We start from the raw sequence: 20,924 nt of genomic DNA, 5'->3' as shown, positions 1-20,924 counted from the left end.
ACTCTACATAGTTGCCAAAGGTATCCTTTAGCACCTCAAATTCCTGTTGCAGAGTTGTGGGATGCACCCCGACGGTATTCGGTGTACAATGCACAATGTGGGTGACATTTTGGCGCGTATCAAAAGTAGTCGAGCAAATGGTATTGAAATGGGTGGCGGAAAGGAAACTCATGTACAAGATAAGAGTGTCTGCACGACTTCGTTGCACGCTGTATTTGAAGTACGCACATGACCTGGTGTCTCCCCGTGACCGGAAGCGATCATTAGCGATCATTACATCCAGTAGGGATGGATCAGACAAACACAGTACAGTTTAATCCGTATAGGTAAGCTGACCACAAGAACACCAAGCAAGCGCTCTTCTGGTTACTGTCCACGTAACGCCACTGTATTATATATCATTGTGTAGAGCTGAGCTCGAGCATTGTTGAACGACTTTCAGGTTTTTTTCCTTGGAGTTCCCGGACAAAAGCACGTCCAAAGCTCATTTTCTTCGAAGAACATGTAATCCTGAAAAAAATTAACACATTCCACATAAACCTTATTGTCCTCGTTTTCATCAATTGATAATGAGTGACCGTACGTCTCGAGACAATGATGATTATGGGCGACGCCGCAGTGGTGTGTCTGCCGATAACTTTTGCTGACCTGAGGGAAGTGTTGTACGTATCGCCTTTACAAGTAACGCCGTTACAGTAATCGATACTTTTTCGGTATCGGAAAAGTTTTCTTCACGCCAAACCGCAAAGTGCGATATCCTCTCTACCATCTACCTATCGTCTATCCTCTCTACGGATGTACGACAGGGCTGTCTGAAGATCTACTTGGGTTACCCAGCCCTATTTAAAATTTGTCTCTGGCTTCTGGCTTTACCCCAGGGAATACGTTTACACCAGGAGTCAGGGTTACCCCAGGGTCTGCGGTTACCCCAGGAACTAGGGTTACCTCAAACGTCCTATAATGCCTTAAGACCTCAGGCTCTGGGCTAACCGTAGGCCTTGGGAACGAATTTTCAATAGGGACGGGTAACCAGAGTAGATCCTCAGAGAGCACTGTCGTACATCTGTAATGCTGGGGTCCTGTGGGCAGCTCCTCAGAGTATTTGCGGGCCACCCCGCGACCTTTCCCATTACCCCAGAAAATGTTGCATTGAATATATTGAATATGTTAATGCCAAGGACTTTAGGGGTAAGACCCCTAGGGTTCCTAGGGTAACCCGAGAAAATCCCGTGTAAACAGAAAACATTTTAGGCTGACTACATGGTTTCTTTGGGTATCCTCAGGACAAGTCTTTTATGAAAAATTGAACGATTGTTATCGCTTTACTCTGCGTTGTATCAGCAGGGAAATCGCTAATTTTCCTTTTCATTACTTTCTTGATGTCTGCGCATGTGCTGCTTGTATTCGTTGTTGATTTTTTTAGCGTCACTACAGAACACCCTTTCTTATCGGTGTACACACATTTCACCTCAGGTTGATCGCAGAAATACCTAATCAGAAAATTTATTGAGGCATCCCACAAAGTCTCTGTACCACTAATAGAGGTGTAATTGGGGTCAAAGCCTGCATCGTCCACCGAAGCAATGGATCATTTTGTGTATAATGTTACGCGCAGAACGCGTGCGCATTGCACGGCTGTCCTGAAGGGAGCATGGTGACACTGGTGAGTAGATTTCATGGCAGCAAAACCCCGAAACTAGGAAAAACCAGATACACACAGATAAAGTGAAGAAACTGAGTCGTTGTGTGTGGCTGTTTATTTATTTATTTATTTATTTTTTTACCATTAGCCTCGGGGTTTTACTATCATGAACCCTTTTGTTCACGTCATTGAAGTCAAGTGAGCAAAATAAAGCAATTAGTTTGCTGATCATCACTAGCCCTACGATGTCCAAGCGTCCGGTCCGTCAATAGACCATTTGAAAAAGTTCCAAGGAGCAGAGCGCGCTCTGGCAGGGCGTGCCGGGAAATGCTGTGCAAAACGACAGCGATTTGGTATCGTCTCCGATCGTCGACGTCGTCGTACTGGCGCATGCGCCGTCGCTGTCGTTTTGCACAACATTTCCCGGCATGCGCGCTGCTCCCTGGAACTTTTGCAAATGGCCTATTGCCGACCCCTTGTGTATCTGATCCAGTTCAATTCAGACTTTAGGCGACCGCCACTAAGACGCCGTATGCGCAAGAGATATACTCCTTACCATATATGCATTCGCGCAGTCAGAAAAATGTTACGAGAGAGGCTTTAAGGGTACTTCACTCGGAGGAGAATATCTCACACTCGTTTTCCCTCTCCCAAATGCACTACCAAATGCGCAAATGTACTAATTATGGGGGGGGCGGGGTGAACCCCTGAAACCCGCCCTCTGGCTACGCCAGTATATTACATCGACTGGTAATGGTAAAGTATTTTCGCATTAGCTACTCTCCCTTGGTGTCCTTACTAATTGAATGTTGATCCAATTGAATGTGGTAAGGACACCAATTGAATGTTGATCTCTGCACTAGCAAGAAATAACAAAAAGCTTCATATGGACTCGACCATGATGAACGCATTCTTCACGTAGAAGTTTGCGATGTACATAGCCAATGCGTGTATAGGGGGAGAATGACGAAAAGAAAGAAAATCTTCCTACAATTAGCATCGTGCAAGGCGATGAGGCAGGTTTTGGCGTGCACGTCAAGCTAGACGGGAAAAGCGATGCTGAAGACCCACGCCTCGGCGAATTTCTCCTGTCCAGCCCCGGCACCTTGCTTCGTTATCGCGCCGAGCCTCTTGTTTCCCAGTGTGTAACCCTGAGAAGTAAACAGAAACATCTTACAGTATTGGCACACAGTCTCAATGACACAGTCATAATGAAGCCCTTGAAATAGTGCTATAAACCCTCCATACTCCAGCTTGTTTCAGTAAGTTTGTTGTACGAGCTTCTTATTATCGCGTAATGCAAATTACCTTATATATTATAGTATAATAGAATATATAATACTAGGCAGGGTGTTTCCTTTTATCTGCAACAAATTTTCATAAAAAGGGGAGTTTCCTTAGCGCGATTTTGCTTTTGGCATTCGATTACTCGACAGGGCTGCTACTAAAAATCCAACTTTTTCCTCAGTTGGGGGACTAATTAACAGAGATATTTTGATCAACTTTTTAATTATTGGCTTTAGGGAGCACATTGCAATTGCAATATTAAGGCCTGATCACCACATGATCCGCTCGAACCACTGATAAAGCTCTAAAATGATCTCAGGGCGTGCTATAGCCCCAAGTATTTCACCTCGACCGTCCGCTACAAACAGAAAGTAATCACAAAGAGACGGCGACGTCTGTATCTCCGCCCTCAGAAAAAACGTCATACGCGATGTTGGCAAACCCTTATTGCGGTATGTTTAATTATCTTTGCTTTGTTTTTGTTTTTCCTTCCTTTCGTCCTTTTATGTCTTCACAGTTGCCTGCCATATGAGACATTTCATTCTGCCGGACACAGCTCTTGCCCTTCCCCGGTATGATAAGCGCTGATTTGTAGTGGTGATGCGCAAAGTTCTTTGCAAACAAACAAGAAAAGCAAAATAAAACAAAGATCATGAAGCATTACGTTTTTCTGTGACGGTACGTGAGGGCAGAGATATCGACGTCACCGTCGCTCTTTTGGCGATCACTTTCTGTTTCCAGCGGACGGCCGATGTGAATACTTGGGTCTATAGCACGCGCTGAGATTACTTTAGTGCTTCATCAGTGGTTCAAGCGGATCATGTGGTGACCAGGCTTTAATATTGCAATTCCAATGTGCTCCCTAAAGTCAATAATTAAAAAGTTGATTAAAATATCTCTGTTAATTAGTTCCCTAACTGAACAAAAAATTTGTTTTACTAGTAGCAGCATCGTCGAGTAATCCAATGCCAAAAGTAAAACCGCCCTAAGGCAATTTCCCTTTTTATGAAAATTTGTTGCAGATAAAAGGAAACACCCTGTATATATATATATATATATATATATATATATTAGAAGCTTAGGAGGGCGGTTGACCACGAGAATGAAATAAGCAGGAAATATCAGAAGACGACAAAGAGCTTACAGGAAAACACAAAGGGGAGTTTATAACTAGTTTAAACTCCCCTTTGTGTTTTCCTGTAAGCTCTTTGTCGTCTTCTGATTTTTCCTGCTTATATATATATAAGGAAAAAAAAATAGCCAGAGCTCTTTGGCTGCACGTATAGCATATGTTTGTGACTCAAACGTCGCCATGCCAGTACTGGACAGCTGTTTCGGCCTTGGTGGGCCTCATCAACAGTACGCAGGCAGGCAACGTTTGAGTGGATGGCGTCAGAAGGTGAAGGTTACGTGACCTTCTGACGCCATCCACTCAAACGTTGCCTGCCTGCGTACTGTTGATGAGGCCCACCAAGGCCGAAACAGCTGTCCAGTACTGGCATGGCAACGTTTGAGTTACAAACTTATATATGAACACTTATATATGAACACTAAGTGTGAACAGATTAAAAAAAAATATATCAATCACTTTTTCCGAGATGAAATCAATTGCAATATAGCATATGCTGAAGGGCACTCCCTATGGGGGCATTAAGAGACTCCTAAGGCAATGTCTTAATTAACTTTCAATAATTAACTTTTTAATTATAAAAGCTACGAAGTTGCTCCAATGAGAACATCTGATCTCTTCGGTCACCAGATACCAAAGCCGTTTTCAGAACAAAAATCCGTTCGATAGATCGTCCGCAAAAAATTCGTGAAGGAACGCCATTTTTTCTTTATTTTATTCATTGCGCATCTCTAGAGACGCATCTTTCCTTCGCCCCAATACGAGAGGTGAAAGAGCACACTATTGCCTCTTGCGTCCTGGAAAAAGATTAAAAGAAAACAGAAAATGCAGCCCAAGATAAGGGCAGTCGCGGTAGAGTCACCCGATAGATTTGTGTTTTTGTTTTGTTTCCGCAAGTTAAAGCTAATCTTCGACGCATGAGGCGGCACTGTGCTCTTTCACTCTCTCACACTGGGGGTAAAGGAAAGCCGCTTCTTTGAAGATGCGCAATAAACCAAATAAAGAAAGAAATGGCGTTCCTTCACGAATTTTTTGCGGACGGTCTACCGAACGGATTTTTGTTCTGAAAACGGTTTTGGTATCTGGTGACCGAAGAGATCAGATGTTCTCATTGGAGCAACTTCGTAGCTTTTATAATTAAAAAGTTAAGTATTGAAAGTTAATTAAGACATTGCCTTAGGAGTCTGTTAATGCCCCCCTAGGGAGTGCCCTTCAGCATATGCTATATTGCAATTGATTTCATCTCGGAAAAAGTGATTGATATATTTTTTAAAAAATCTGTTCACACTTAGCGTGGACACCCTGTATATATATATATATATAGGTCGAGGGAAGTACAAAAGTCAAACGGCCACGAAGTTTTACAGTTGTGGAAGGAAAAAGACGCGGACAACAGATTTTAGGGAAGTTAGAAACACAAGTTCATTTAATGGGCAGAAATTAAAAGTTGAATGGGAAACGGGGTCGACGTTTCGACAGTGGCACTGTCTTCGTCTGTACAAAAGATGCGCAGGGGGTTACAGATTGCTTAAATAGGTTTGGTGTGTGACGTCATCATCGGTATAAGGCACGCCACAGGCGGTTGTCGGTGAGTCAGGTACGGGAATATTCCAGAAGGTCAAGTCCGGGTGGTGAGGTCATTCTCCTTTCGTCCCTCTCCGTATTTGGGGAAAAACATTCCTAGGCAGGGTGAGTGCTGCTTCGGACTTTGCTGAATAAATGTGAAACTCCCCCAAGTACGCGAGCTTTCTTTGAACTTCGTAAGCTAACCGATAAATCAGTACGCTATGATTCCCATCGCACCACTTTACAACTCTATAAAGATCAGGAAAAAATTCCTAAGGGTCTCACCATTAACCTTAAACCCACATTTCCCCTAAACTCTGCACATCAGTACAAGTGGGACGAGATCCTCAAAAATGCTTCTACCGCATTAATCGACGTGCTAATATCCCACTGTGAAGAAGCTATAGACCAATCATCCCAGCAGGCAAAAATGATCGATTGCAAATCCGTCTTAAGCGACAACCATCAGGCAGAATTAGTACAGTACGCAAAAGACAGGGAAGAGGCAATGCTCAATGTTAAACGAAGAAAATTAGTCAGGGACAACGTTAATGCACTAGTTACCCTTGAACGAAGTGCACCAGTTGAGGAGTGTGACCATATTAAGAGTACATGTACCACTTCTACGCCATCACTAGATCAGCAAATTCTTGCCAAAAAAGCAGATTCCACTACTGCAACCTCACCTGCACGTGTGTTATCCAAAAAGTCCCATAATGTCGTTAATCTATCGTCCCACACACTTACCGATTCAGAGGTCTCGCTACTTAGCCGTGGCCTCTCATTCTGCCCCAATAACAGTAAAATAAATGAATACCAACTTCATCTGGATCTAGATAATTTCGCCCGTCGTCTACGTCTAAAGGAATACTTCCATGATAAGCCTAAGTCGGATCCCCACCCTTTCAAACCGCCATCCAACTTTACGCCAGAGGCTAACCATGAAAAGGCTCTGGACATGTACATACGTGCGGTTCAGAAGGATATCATTAACGCCTACAATGAATCATCCAACCGGAAATCGAAACCAAATCTAACGCCGAACAGCGCAGCCTTTCTGATCTTCAGAATCGTAGCGACTTAGTCATCAAAAAAGCTGATAAAGGCGGTGCAATCGTGGTAATGGACAAAAACAATTATGTTAACGAAGGTCTTCGACAACTATCGTGCACATCATTTTACAAACTCCTCGACGCTGACCCTACGGAGCAAATTACAGCAGATGTTATCCGCAGTCTAAAAGCTCTAAAGGCAAGAAAAATGATAGATACACCCTGTACGACTATCTACTCCCCAAAAACCCCATAGCTTGCAGGTTTTACATGCTCCCTAAAATCCATAAACCTGGAAATCCAGGGCGCCCCATAGTTTCATGCAACGGTACAGCTACTGAGAACATCTCAAGCTTTGTAGCCACCTTCTGAAAGATATACCTCCCAACTACCATCCTACATTAAGGATACCAATCACTTTCTTCAAATATTAAGTAAATGTGAACCTCCTCCTTCCAGTCTGCTAGTCACGCTAGACGTTTCATCTCTGTATACCAACATCTCCCACGAAGATGGCATTGTTGCAGCTGAAAGGACGTTTTCAAAATATTCTGATACCCCCTACGATCCGTGTGTCCTATCCACATTTCTCAATCTTATCCTAAAAAATAACAACTTTGAATTCGACGGTAAGCACTACTTGCAAGTCAGTGGCACGGCTATGGGTACAAAAATGGCACCAAACTACGCAAATATTTTTATGGGAGCTCTACAGGAGGAATTTCTGTCCAAGCGCGTAAAGAAGCCCACGCTTTACAAGCGGTTCCTCGACGACATCTTCATGGTGTGGCCACACTGAGAAGATGACCTAATCACATTTATCGGCGACTTTAACCAAGCACATCCGGCCATCAAGTTCACCCATTCGTATTCTGCTTTCACTGTCAACTTCTTAGATGTCCAGGTAAAGTTAACCAACGGAGTCTTGTCCACAAACCTGTTCCGTAAACCTACGGACTCTCGACAGTACCTAGCATTTAACAGTTGTCACCCGCGTCATACTAAACTTGCCATCCCTTACAGCCAGGCACTTCGGTACAGGCGTATCTGTTCCAGTGACGACGACCTGAGCAGGAATCTAGCTGAACTTAAACAAACATTCATCGATGGCCAATTTCCACCTAATTTGGTTCACGACGCACTAAACAGAGCCCGCAAAGCAGATCGCAAAGCCCTGTTCCAAAACCACAAACGCATGATTAATAATAGTTCCGTAAACCTCATTTTAACATTTAGCAGCAATATTCCAAGCGTTAACAGTATACTAAACCGTCACCACAGCATCCTTCTCCAATCAGAGCGCATGGGACAAATGTTCCCTTAGCCACCGCGGGTTACGTACAGGCGCCCACGCAACCTGCCCGATAATCTAGTTAGCTCTAAGGTTAGCAAGCCAGCACATCCAGGAACCGGTTGCCGCCCGTGCGATGGTCGCAGGTGTCAAATATGCAAATTAATGCAAAGCGCCCAAGTACTTAAAAGCACTAATTCTAATTTTTCCGTCAAAATTAATGGTGACTGACTGTAATTCATCTAACGTCATTTATGTCATTCAGTGCGACATGTGCCAAGCACAATACGTAGGTCAGACCAAAACATCATTTCGGATCAGGTTCAACAACCACCGGTCTGACGTTACAAAAAAGCCAAACCTCCTGGTCTCTCGTCATTTCAATCAACCAGGTCATTCCCTAAATAATGTGTCACTTTTCATTCTCCAGTCAAATGTTAGCTCAGATCGGTGCAGAGAGCAACGCGAATCCTATCTCATTCACAAATTCCAATCAACCATTAACGAAGATCTCGGAGCACTGTCAACGGTAAGAAATCTGGTCGCCTAGTTCAGCTTCTTTCTTTCCGTTATTTCTTTCCTTTGTCGTTTTCCAGCAAAGTCCGAAGCAGCACTCACCCTGCCTAGGAATGTTTTTCCCCAAATACGGAGAGGGACGAAAGGAGAATGACCTCACCACCCGGACTTGACCTTCTGGAATATTCCCTAACCTGACTCACCGACAACCGCCTGTGGCGTGCCTTGTACCGATGATGACGTCACACACCAAACCTATTTAAGCAATCTGTAACCCCCTGCGCATCTTTTGTCCTGACGAAGACAGTGCCACTGTCGAAACGTCGACCCCGTTTCTCATTCAACTTTTAATTTCTGCCCATTAAATGAACTAGTGTTTCTAACTTCCCTAAAATCTGTTGTCCGCGTCTTTTTCCTTCCACAACTACATATATATATATATATAATCAGCGGAAAAAAGCCATTAAAGAGACAAGTAAATGGCACTAGACGTCTTTGAAGTTGAAGTTGGTTAAGATGGCGTCTATGGCTGCATGCAGAGAAACAGATACTCATGGAACGATGCGACAGCACCAGAGGACACGTGTTTCGCCGTGTTTGCGGCTCGTCAGCTCTGGGTATCTGCGCATCGTTCGGAATTGGCAAACCAGGGGTCGCTCAGCGAGCGATATACACCTGGGAGGGTGACTGAACAGTCCTCAATGTCACAGTGCAAGCCAGTGAATTATAATCAGCGGAAAAAAGCCATTAAAGAGACAAGTAAATGACACTACACGTGTTTGAAGTTCAAAATTACAGATTAAAATGGTATCTATGGCTGCATGCAGAGAAACAGATACTCATGGAACGATGCGACAGCACCAGAGGACACGTGTTTCGCCGTGTTTGCGGCTCGTCAGCTCTGGGTATCTGCGCATCGTTCCGAATTGGCAAACCAGGGGTCGCCCAGCGAGCGATATACACCTGGGAGAGTGACTGAACACTCCTCAATGCCACAGTGCAAGCCAGTGAATTATAATCAGCGGAAAAAAGCCATTAAAGAGACAAGTAAATGACCCTAGACGTGTTTGAAGTTCAAAATTACAGATTAAGATGGCATCTATGGCTGCATGCAGAGAAACAGATACTCATGGAACGATGCGACAGCATCAGACGACACGTGTTTAGCCGTGTTTGCGGCTCGTCAGCTCTGGGTATCTGCGCATCGTTCCGAATTGGCAAACCAGGGGTCGCTCAGCGAGCGATATACACCTGGGAGGGTGACTGAACACTCCTCAATGCCACAGTGCAAGCTAGTGAATTATAATCAGCGGAAAAAAGCCATTAAAGAGACAAGTAAATGACACTAGACGTGTTTGAAGTTCAAAATTACAGATTAAGATGGTATCTATGGCTGCATGCAGAGAAACAGATACTCATGGAACGATGCGACAGCACCAGAGGACACGTGTTTCGCCGTGTTTGCGGCTCGTCGGCCCTGGGTAGCTGCGCATCGTTCGGGATTGGCAAACCAGGGGTCACTCAGCGAGCGATATACACCTGGGAGGGTGACTGAGCACTCCTCAATGCCACAGTGCAAGCCAGTGAATTATAAAGAGGGAGGGAAAGCCATTAAAAAAATAAGTAAATGATGCTAGACGTGTTTGAAATTCAAACTTACAGATTAAAATGGCATCTATGGCTGCACGCAGAGAAACAGATACTCATGGAACGATGCAGCAGCACCAGAGGACACGTGTTTCGCCGTGTTTGCGGCTCGTCAGCTCTGGGTATCTGCGCATCGTTCCGAATTGGCAAACCAGGGGTCGCTCAGCGAGCGATATACACCTGGGATATACACCTATCCAGAGCTGACGAGCCGCAAACACGGCGAAACACGTGTCCTCTGGTGCTGTCGCATCGTTCATGAGTATCTATCTATCTATCTATCTATCTATCTATCTATATATATATATATATATATATATACATATAATGCAGGGAAAAAAGCCATTAAATACACAAGTAGATGACACTAGACATGTTTGTTATTCAGAATTACATATTAAGATGGCTACTATGGCTGCACGCAGTGAAACAGATACTCATGGACCGATGCGACAGCACCAGAGGACACGTGTTTCGCCGTGTTTGCGGCTCGTCAGCTCTGGGTATCTGCGCATCGTTCCGAATTTGCAAACCAGGGGTCGCTCAGCGAGCGATATACATCTGGGAGCGTGACTGAACACTCCTGAATGCCATAGTCCAAGCCAGTGAATTATAATCAGCGGAAAAAAGTTACTAAAGAGACAAGTAAATGACACTAGACGTGTTTGAAGTTCAAAATTACAGATTAAGATGGCATCTATGGCTGCATGCAGAGAAACAGATACTCATGGAACGATGCGACAGCACCAGAGGACACGTGTTTCGCCGTGTTTGCGGCTCGTCAGCTCTGGGTATCTGCGCATCGTTCGGGATTGGCAAACCAGAGGTCACTGAACGAGCGATATACACCTGGGAGGGTGACTGAGCACTCCTCAATCGAATGGTTAAAAATTGGGCTGTTCGGTGCAGCATACTTTAAAAGTATACTTTTAAAGAAATAAGTTATTTCTTTAATGGCTTTTTTCCCCTCTTTATATATATATATATATATGACGGTGGCATGGCGTTCGTTCTGGAAAGGGCATGCTTTACAACAGTGGCCCCCAACCGGGGTTCCGCGTAACCGAGGGGTTACGCCAACCTTCTGCTGAGGTGCCGCGAACCGCGGTGTGGCTTCCCCTTGGCTAGCCTTGGTATCAAAGTATGCCTGACATCTCACCGTTAGCATAAGGACTGGAATGAATGGGCGTACCACGATATGCAATCATACCAATTCCCACATATAAAAATCTACAATACAAAAATCCCAAATTGCAATACGAATAAAGCTTATACATCTGCGAGGACCGAGAATGACCAGAATGCGATATCACTGAGCAACGTGTCAGCTTCGCAGGTTTTCAATGTCTGTAGAAGTCGTTTTAGCGAATGAAATTTTAGTGAATGTTATACCCCTGTCACACGGGCATTTCGATTCTTCTCGAATCCGATCTGCATCGAACTTCCCGAGCACGCTCGAGTTTTGACGCTGCTACACGGCCAGTTATGTCAGTCGAAGTTATGACAGTTCACCGGGGTCGAGGATGCAAATGGCGGCCGTCGAGCGGTCTTGAAATTCTCAATCCTGTTATGGGAACTGTCTTGAGTCAAGCAGGATCAAAGTTCGATCCTGCTTGGAAGCGACCGTGTAGCACCATCCGATCTGCATTGGGTTCAGACAGGTTCGGTCGAGCAGGATCGAAAATGCCCGTGTGACAGGGGTATTATGCTGAGCAGGGCGGACGCGCTGGAACGAACAACAAAGCGTCGTTAGTTAGTTTTTGTTTAGGTGAGACCTACGCAATGGCTGTAGTCAGATCTAGGTTAGTCCAAGTTTGTTGACTACAGGTCCCTGCGTGTGTTATTGACTGTGCCGCCACTAGACTGCCGATTTAGCTGTGGAACTTGGAACAGCCTCTCATCATACCGCCCCACAACGCGGCTGACGCTAATGATGAAGCACACATCCAACAGCTCAGAGTTTGTATCAGCCAACAAACAATAACGCCAACATAAATAACAACATAAAATAACAATAACTAAATAAAATTTGGTAATTCGCTACGTGTACAGCATTCATCTCGCATGCACCACTTCTCCAGCGTCACGCTTACCGCTGTGTGGTAGGTTTCTCGAAATCATGCAGGCGCGATGACGCATAACGTAAGTTGAGAACCCCTACGAAACAACCTTTTTACAAAAACATCCCTTTAAGTAACCTTTGCGCATAGCCTTCCCTCCTTCTACCTTAGCATCTCGTTCATAAGCACCGGATCGTCGCGGAAGACTTCGGTGGTGAGCCTGACGAAAGGTTGAAGGGCTAAACGCGAAAGACAGTTCCTTATTTATAAAGAGCAGAGTTAACTAAAAATATAAATGAGCCCCTGCAGAGTAAGAGAGGCATGCTCGAATCAAGAAAGCCATCGAAACCCAGTCCAGAATTCTAGTTGTGTACACTTGTACAATTTCCAATTACTTCAATTCTGTCATACCAACCAGCATTTGGGACTTCCAATCGGACAAAATGCAATTGCATCCTATTGGAATTCTAATTGGGCCCTAATGAGATTTCCAATTGGACCCTAATCAGAATTCCAATTGGTTACCAAATTGAAGCTCCAAATGGTCTCCCATTGGTACTCTAATTGGATATCTAACTAAAGTTCCAATTGGGGTTCTAATTGGGTCCGTAACTGGAACAGGCCTTGTTCTGGCTCCATGGCCAATTAGGTTAAAAACCGCTAACCAGTGTCCATGAAAAATGTAGTGCAAAACTGGTAATGTACGTAAAGATCAACTTATTAGTCAAGTGAATAAGCTTGTCTTCAATGGTCGTCGGGTCCTTTCCTGTGGAAACAGAACATACAAAAGCCAACCAAACTGAAGTATTTTGTTCAGAAACAAGTGTAATTGCATATACGTGCTGAGGGAAGCAGGTGCTGTGGCATGCCACTTTTTATGAGCCTTTCTTTGTAGCAGTCTGAAAGAGAAAGCATTTTGTCTTTCAATGTGCCCCTTGAAAAATTCGTGTCCCTAAAAATGTTAAGAGGAAGATAAGCAGTGTGGTACATCTCACCACCTGTAACTTCTCTCGTGTGAGGGGCACTTTGCGGGGCTTTGTAGGGTCTCTTGGAAAATGCTTTCCTGAAAAGGCACAAGGAAAGATAATGACATCTTGGAGCAAGCTAGGAGCAGCTTAAGTTCACCAGTGAGATGAGCAGTAGGGAAGCTGGTAATAGTTCATATTGTAACTGCAGCACAAAGACAAGATGAGTTAGATCAGAACACACACACAAACACGTGCACACACTCAACTAGCAGAAAGTTATTTGCATATGAATTCTGTATACATAGTAAACATTATCATCACACTTAATCAGGTTAACAAGTTTACAGAGCTATTGAGAACAGGGCGTCGAACCGAAAAAAATACGGGTTCGGTTCGGGTTCAGGTTCAGAAGTGTCGGTTCCGTTCCGGTCCAACTCCGGAGCGCAAAGAACAACGGTTCGAACCCGTTCATACGGGTTCATAACGGTTCAGCTAATGTATAGTTAGGGAAGCATCCCTAAAATCCCTAAAAGCATCCCTAAATAAGCATCCCTAAAATAAGCGAAAGTGTAGGGAACATGACGGCGTGATGTTCTACAAAAACACCAGTATATCGTGTGTATCGAATGGTGGACCTGCGAAGGACACGAAAACGAAAAAAGAAGCAATTAAAAAACATTAGTCACTGCCATCACGCTATATACAGGGCGTTCCAGTTAAATCCCCGTGCTGAATAATTCGCGAACGGGTGCACCAATCGAAGAACTTTCTTTTTACAAGTATCTGTCCGATACCGCCTACAAGGTGCGCGTCGTATGAATGAGTGGGAGGCGCTCATTATTTAAATAAAAATTCAAATGAGTTTCGTGAAAAAATGTAACTTCTAAAGCAGGGCACCGTCGACATTAAAATGCGTACTCTTTCGGGAGCTTCAGTGGACACCTTTTAGCGAAAAATCTGCCACCGCACACCGCACGTGGGAATGCTCCCATTTCTGATTGGCCAGTGCACGAGCAACTTCTCAACTTTTCGGTCTGGGAGCGATTCGCAGCAACTCTGAGCAACTCGAGTTCTGGAGGTTGCCGGCTGACAGCAACTCCAAAGTTGCTCATAGTTGCTGGAAAAAGTTGCCCCGTGTGAACGCTGCCTAAGAGTAGAGTAAGGTAGAAGACCGAGTAGGGCGAACGGCCGGTTTTTCCAATAGAGCGCGTGAAGCCACTGCATGTAGACGCCGAGCGGCGACGCTGCGGTAGCTTTCCCTTGAAGATTTTGGCTGTTGTCTGCTACTCCGTTGCTCTGATCTCGCGGTGTTTTGCGCGCTTGCTCTGTGACGGCTGTTACATTTCTGACTTTGAACGCCAATTCGTTCCTTTTATGAACGAGAGTGAGTACATTGTGCCACATGCCAGAATAAATGGCAGAGCGGAAAAATAAAACACGGACGTTTTGCTTTGCGCCCGGATGCAGCACCGGCTACGCCCGCACGGATCACGAACAAAAGTTCTCGCTGTTCTCTGTCCCAAAAGAGGAGAACCTCAGAAAAAAAATGGGAGAGGAACTTAAAGCGGCTGGACAAGCCGCTGATAGATACATCAGCGGTATGTGAGCGACAGTTCGAGCCGAGGTCTATACTGCGCGATTACGTCCACTTCGTGAACGGGCAAGAAGTGAGAGCAGTGGCGTCACTAGGGGGGTGCGGGGGGTGCGGTCCGCACGGGGTGAAGCGACGTAAGGGGTGACGGGCCGCACCAATACTACCGCTTCCTCCCGTTCTCTGTGGCAAGATGACGCCAAAAACAACATGAGGAGCCTTCTGCGAGGCACAATTTTTTTCTTCAAAGTGTGGTGTAATATATTTATTTATCGTGAATCGGCTGGTACGGAAAGGTATCCGTTAATGGGGGCATGGGGTGGGGTGGGGAGTGGGGTGACGCAAAGAGCTCCCGCACCGGGTGACGCGTACGCTAACGACGCCACTGAGTGAGAGTTCCTCGCGGCAAGGCCGCATTGACTCCTGGTGCTGTCCCCACCCCTCTTCCAGATTTTCGCGAGCACTACTCGAAGAAAACGCCACGTCCGGGTCCCGAAAGAAAAAGAAACACTGCAATCGAGTGCGCCAGAAGATCCAGGCGAGATCTTGAGGAGGCGGAGGCTGGGACGTCGCACATGGGCCAGGACGATGACAGCACAAATGAAGACTCTAAATTGACTTTGGAGCTAGCAGGGCAACTGAGGGTACCAGAGCACTGGTCGAAGCTCAGCATTGCGGACTTGCATGATGGGGTTATTTATGTGACATCAGAAGCAAGCAAGCACCTGCACGAGATCGCGCATCCCAATGTTGTGTCCTTCTGCGCAAACGATGACAAGGGATTCGATGCACACTGCTACTATTTGATAAAGTGTCTTGACGAAAGGACTGTGCTCACAGTCTCGCAGGCAGAGCGGGTCCTGAAGGAAGCTGACGCTGAATGCCTATGCAAGGGTGCAATGACGAGCTGCGAATTTTCTCACTGTGACGGAAGACTGACTATGACTGAACGGCTGCAGAAATCTGTTGTGCAACCACATGCAGCAGAGATTGTGGCGTTCTACATTGTAACGCGACTGCATTTTTACACTAAGGCACTGAACAAATCTAGGGGAGCTAAGAGCGCTACTGCGAGGTACGTTAAGCTCAGTCGCTGCACATAGCGCCTCCGGCGTACGTTGCCTGTCTAATCAAAAGCCCAAACCTTAGAAGAGCACAGGAGGTCTGGTAATGATTAAAATATTATAATAAAATATATTCAATATTGGATTCTCAACAACGGATCTTTTCCGTCTGGCGACCATAAATTTTCATACGAAGTTGTAGTTTTTCTACGTCCGCGGTGTTACGGAGACCCACGCTTCCGACCTGTGTCCCGTAACTGTGCTAGTTCCTTGTACTTTTCACTGATTCAGGGCGATAATACAGCACCATTCGAAAGCAAAAAAAATGTCAATACAACAGTCCCAACAGCACAAGCACGCGAAATATTGCAGAAACAGAGCGACAGCGCAGCAGACGGCAACGCAGAACCTTCAAGGGAAAGCTATGGCAGCGCCACCGCCCGGCGTCTACATGCAGCGGCTTCACGAAAAGCTGCCAGTTCGCCCTACTCGGTCTTCTAGGCTACTCTACCTGGGAGGTTTGCAGATGTAGCGGAAGCTGCTTGTTTTCTCTTTCTTGCCTAAATTAGAGCCACCAAGAGCTCAAAGCACACAATTACATTCATATAGGCAAAGCTATACAATACCTTTTTCGGCAGTTCCTCTCTATCGCAAACACCACTATCTGATGAATCCCTATCAATTTCCGTATCCGTATCCGTAATCCGTATAGTATTTTTGGTATCCAGAACCTCCTATTCTTGGCCTTGGCTTGAACATCAGCCTCGGAGACTGAAATGAATCTCATTTAATTGGTATCACAATGTGCAACACTTGTATTACCATCACGCACGTGTTATACACAACCTATAAGTTCATATAATTATGTGTACTTACGTCCTAGCAGCAGAATCCTCACTTTGTAGTACGTTTCTGTGTCGCTGTCGTCACCTCTCCATTTTACCATATGTGTCGCACGTTCGCAAAAGTCTTTGTGGTGTCTCGGGTTAAATGCCTTAATATCAGTTATTGGCACAACGGCAAACACACGATCCTCTTTGTAACGAACATATGCGTGCGTAGGTTGTGTATCCGCACACGCCATAGAGAACAGATAAGTTAATTATACGAATGTAAACAACACGAGTCGACAAAATAACACGTGGGCCGCAGGCTGGACGGGCTGTCGTCCTAACATGATGGTGGCTAGGTAGTGATGGCGATGGGGCTGCTGAACTTCGTCTATCGTAATCGTGCGATGTGGCTGTGGCTTCTGTGGATAGGCTTGTGTTACGAATTGTCTCTTTTTTTTAATATTACTAGGTTAGTTCGAACATAAAATATGAAGATTATTAATATTTTGGTTGCCATTATTACAAGTTTTGCTATACTACTGCGAATTCGTTGTCGCGTCGTCGCTGCTGTCGCTCATCACATGCGAATCCATTTTCAACTTTTCGTGAGTTTGATCGTACTCCTTTTGTCGTTTCGCGAGCTTGTGTAATTCTGCACGCTAAAGTTCGAAGGTTCAAGTAAAAGTGCGCGGATATCCGCGTGATTCGTCCATGCGCACTATCGCATGTAGTCGAAAGAAATGGAAGAAATCGCCGACGCTGCTGTTTCATCGTCACCTTCAAGAAAGAGGAAACGAGGACAGTACAGGCAATACCTCTTCCTGAACACCCAAGTCTCTGTTCCGAAGTCTACGAAGCACAGAAAACAACAGGAAGAAGCGAGCGGGGTGTAGCGTGAGTGGTGCTGCGTGCACATTTGGGAGCTTACACGCACAGGAAAACAATTGATCAAATTTGAAGTGGAATTTTCACAGAATAAAAATAGTGAACCTTCCATTGTCTCATTCGAGTTTTGTATTTTTCTTAGAGGAGTCAAACGTCAAACACGAAGTACAGGACATCAGCACCTCTCCTTTGAAGGATTCTGAGCCTATCCTGGTATGTATTTGCTCAGAGTGTCTTCATTACAAATACTTCTACATACTTATCATCTCATACATTACTGTTCTTCGTTTTCTCAGGATCAAAACGACATTGACGAGACTACTGTCGATGACCTGTCTCCAACAAGATTTATTGAAGAAAGTAATCCACCAGTGCACCTGTACATGGTAACGACCAGATAATGCACTAAACTTTTAAATGCCAACTGAACACACCTGCTTGTGTCTCCTGGCGAGCTCTTATTTTTGATGCAGGAGTAAAATTCAAAGCGCACGGCTTGTGTTGCACCATAAACCTATTACAGTGTCGATGAAGACAACACTGAAAGTGTTGAGGGCAATCGCCATGCATCTGAAGAGCAACCAGAAGTGGCAACCATACCTTCCTTGACTTGTATATGGTGAGCCAAAAAATAATAATATCCAATTCTGTAGCCTGTGGTTCCCTGTGGCTGTAGTAGGTTCAATTTTATGCAGTTTTTCAGGAGCACCAAGAAAACAGCACACCCACACAAGAGAGGGTCGCCCACTCACCGGGCGCTGCTGTCACAAATTCATTCCCAGGACTTTTTGATGGTGTGATTAGTGAACGTGTTGTTGTATCCAGTGGAGACATACTATTCATGGTGCTAATGTTTGCCTGTAAGAAGAACCTGACATTTACTAGGCTAGCAAATTTGATCAAATTAGGGAACAGTATATTTCACAACCCTGTTCTTCCAGAAACTCAGTACCACATTGATAAAATTATCCGCAGTAAAGCAGGTGGTGATGACAGTTGTCATTACTATTGCACCTCTTGCTATCATTATGTTGGAGAACTTTCAGTTAAGGTCTCGTTTTTTGAGTGCCCTGACTGCAAGGCAAAATGCAAGCTCTCAAGCAGTAGTAATTATACAACCCAAGTTTTGCACAGAAAAGTCCACGGCAAGTATTACACATATTACTTAAAATTACTTGCATAACCTGTCTCAATGCAATACTTGTCGTGGATTTTCTATGTAAAACTCGGGTTGTAGAGAAGAAATAGCAACAGAAAGGGAGCAGACAGAGAGAAATAATTTATTTGAAAATCACGACGGTTGAAACGACATGAAAGACACGGAGGTTGCAGAGGCAGGTGGCAAGCAAATTGCAAGACATCAGACCAGATGGCGCCACCGTCATGTCGATATGCGTGTAAGAGAGAGAGAGAGAGAGAGAGAATAACAAACTACTAGTGGCAGGTAAAAATGGCAACACTGCTGAACAAGTCTAAGCATGCCAGAGCGCGGGGAAAAGGCCTAGCTGCTACTGCTAAACAGCACGGAGAAAACACTACAGGACTACACATCGGGGGAAAAGGCTTAAGGCAATCGACTAGGCCCTAACCACAGCGTCATTACATGCAGAATTCAACGGGTAACATGAGACAACAACCACAAAAATACTAGTCACACAACGCTAAACATGCGACAACACGAACAAAAAGCCGCAACGGTTACTGCTAAACAAGTCTAAGCATGCGCATACAGGGAATATTCGATACGGCGAACATACCAGAAAAGGCTTAACACGAGCGCGGTAAAGCAACGCGCAAGCATCGGGCACGGCAAATCACTCACCTTTCCCGCCGCGGCGACGGTGCGTCCGATCCCGACGACAGCCAGGGATCAACTGACGCAGAGCGGCGACGACGGAGCGACCGACCGTACCTCTTCCTACGAGAGCCAGCGGCCGACTGATGCAGGCGCATCTCCGCGGCTGTACGCTTGCGCGCACGCTCCTAGCGCCCTCTGCGCGCTCATAGCGCCACCTGCGGCGACCACCAGTGAGAAGTAACAGGACCGTGCCTGCGAGAGAGTAAGAGAAGTGTATTCCTGTGCCCTCTTCTTGCCTTGCTCATTGGTCGTGACGTCATCCCTGTCCCAAGGCTACAGCGCTTTTTTTTTCACACGGTTAACACAACTGGACGAGGTCAATCTGCAATAAAGCCGTGGCATGACGTCATCACCTAAGCATGCAGCTGCATGATTCAAGGGCACGTTCGCTGTAGACTGGAGACCTATTATTTGTTGAATCACTATCCCAAGATTATTTCCTTTATTCTTCTATAACGATTGCATAGGAAGCAGAAAAACTATTGCAAAAAAGCACCGTGCATGAAAGCTGATCGTAGGAATTCCAAAGTCTTACTAAATGAGGCTTGCAAAAGAACAAAATATCCCAACACGTAACTCCATCAATGGCTAATAAGAGGACTAGGTACTCAACAAATCAACACAGAGTATGGGTAACAAAGAGCGCAGAATGATGCGTCTACTCCATCCGACAGCCAGGCACGGAACTGAATCGTAATGCTTTTTTCTCCTCTATAAAGTCATGCATCTGTCCCTCTTGTGGTTACTTTCTGAACTAATTTAATCGCAAAATTATTCCGAATCGTTCTGGCATTATTCCCATTTAAATCAAGGGTGCAGCACTAGCGTCATTGTCAAGACAAGAAAAATCAACATGAACCTTTCGTGTTCATAAAAGAAAAAAATACAGAGCGTCAACAAAGGAACGCATGTAGGTCAGGACATGTCAGGAGCACTGTTAAACTAGGAAAAATCACACGACTGCCGGGCAACAGAGGAAAGCAAACACAGAAAAGCATTTGAACAGAGTGAAAAAGACACTCATCATCATCGGACACGTGCACCACATTCCCTCATTGTAAATCCCCTCGACATGAAATCCAACAGAATCGTCGCACACCATACACCAGTGACGAACCACACAACCGTACCCCATCAGAGTCAAACTGTATCCCACCCGAGGCTATGCTTTTCCACTAACAGTCAACACAATTGCTAGGTACAGAATTAACGCGTCCACACCCGTCAGTGTCCAAGAGAGAAGTGAATCCTTGCGCCCTATGCAGACCTTGCTCATTGGTCGTGACGCCAGCCTATTGTCTCGGGGTTACACTGTTTTTTCTCACAAATGCTCAACTGGACAAGGTCCACCTGTTTCAATAGAGCCGCGGCATGACGTCATCACCCAGGTACGCACCTGCACGGTTCAAGGGAGCGTACGCTGTAGACAGGGGACCTGTTACTTATTGAATCACTATCCCAAGATTGTTTCCTTTATTCTTCTATAACGATTGCATACGAAGCAGAAAAACTATTTGCAGAAAAGCACCATGCAT

General features: G+C 45.2%; 1 long non-coding RNA gene across 4 annotated transcripts; it reads right to left on the bottom strand.

The window, feature by feature from the left end:
* Nucleotides 1-291: 291 nt before the first annotated feature.
* LOC135401352 (uncharacterized) lies at nt 292-19,457 on the bottom strand. Of its 4 annotated transcripts, none has more exons than XR_010424791.1 (4): nt 19,354-19,457; nt 18,132-18,389; nt 2,634-2,793; nt 292-510 (listed from the first exon to the last, which is right to left on the bottom strand). It is a non-coding gene; the product is annotated as an uncharacterized LOC135401352 (long non-coding RNA). The 4 variants fall into 4 exon arrangements; XR_010424790.1 differs by having other exon boundaries at nt 18,284-18,389; XR_010424793.1 differs by lacking the exons at nt 292-510; nt 2,634-2,793 and adding an exon at nt 17,436-17,908 and having other exon boundaries at nt 17,966-18,389.
* Nucleotides 19,458-20,924: the final 1,467 nt, after the last annotated feature.

Source organism: Ornithodoros turicata, chromosome 1 (genome assembly GCF_037126465.1).
Source record: "Ornithodoros turicata isolate Travis chromosome 1, ASM3712646v1, whole genome shotgun sequence".
NCBI classification, from domain to species: Eukaryota; Metazoa; Arthropoda; class Arachnida; order Ixodida; family Argasidae; genus Ornithodoros; species Ornithodoros turicata.
This window is presented reverse-complemented; position numbering and strand designations above follow the sequence as displayed.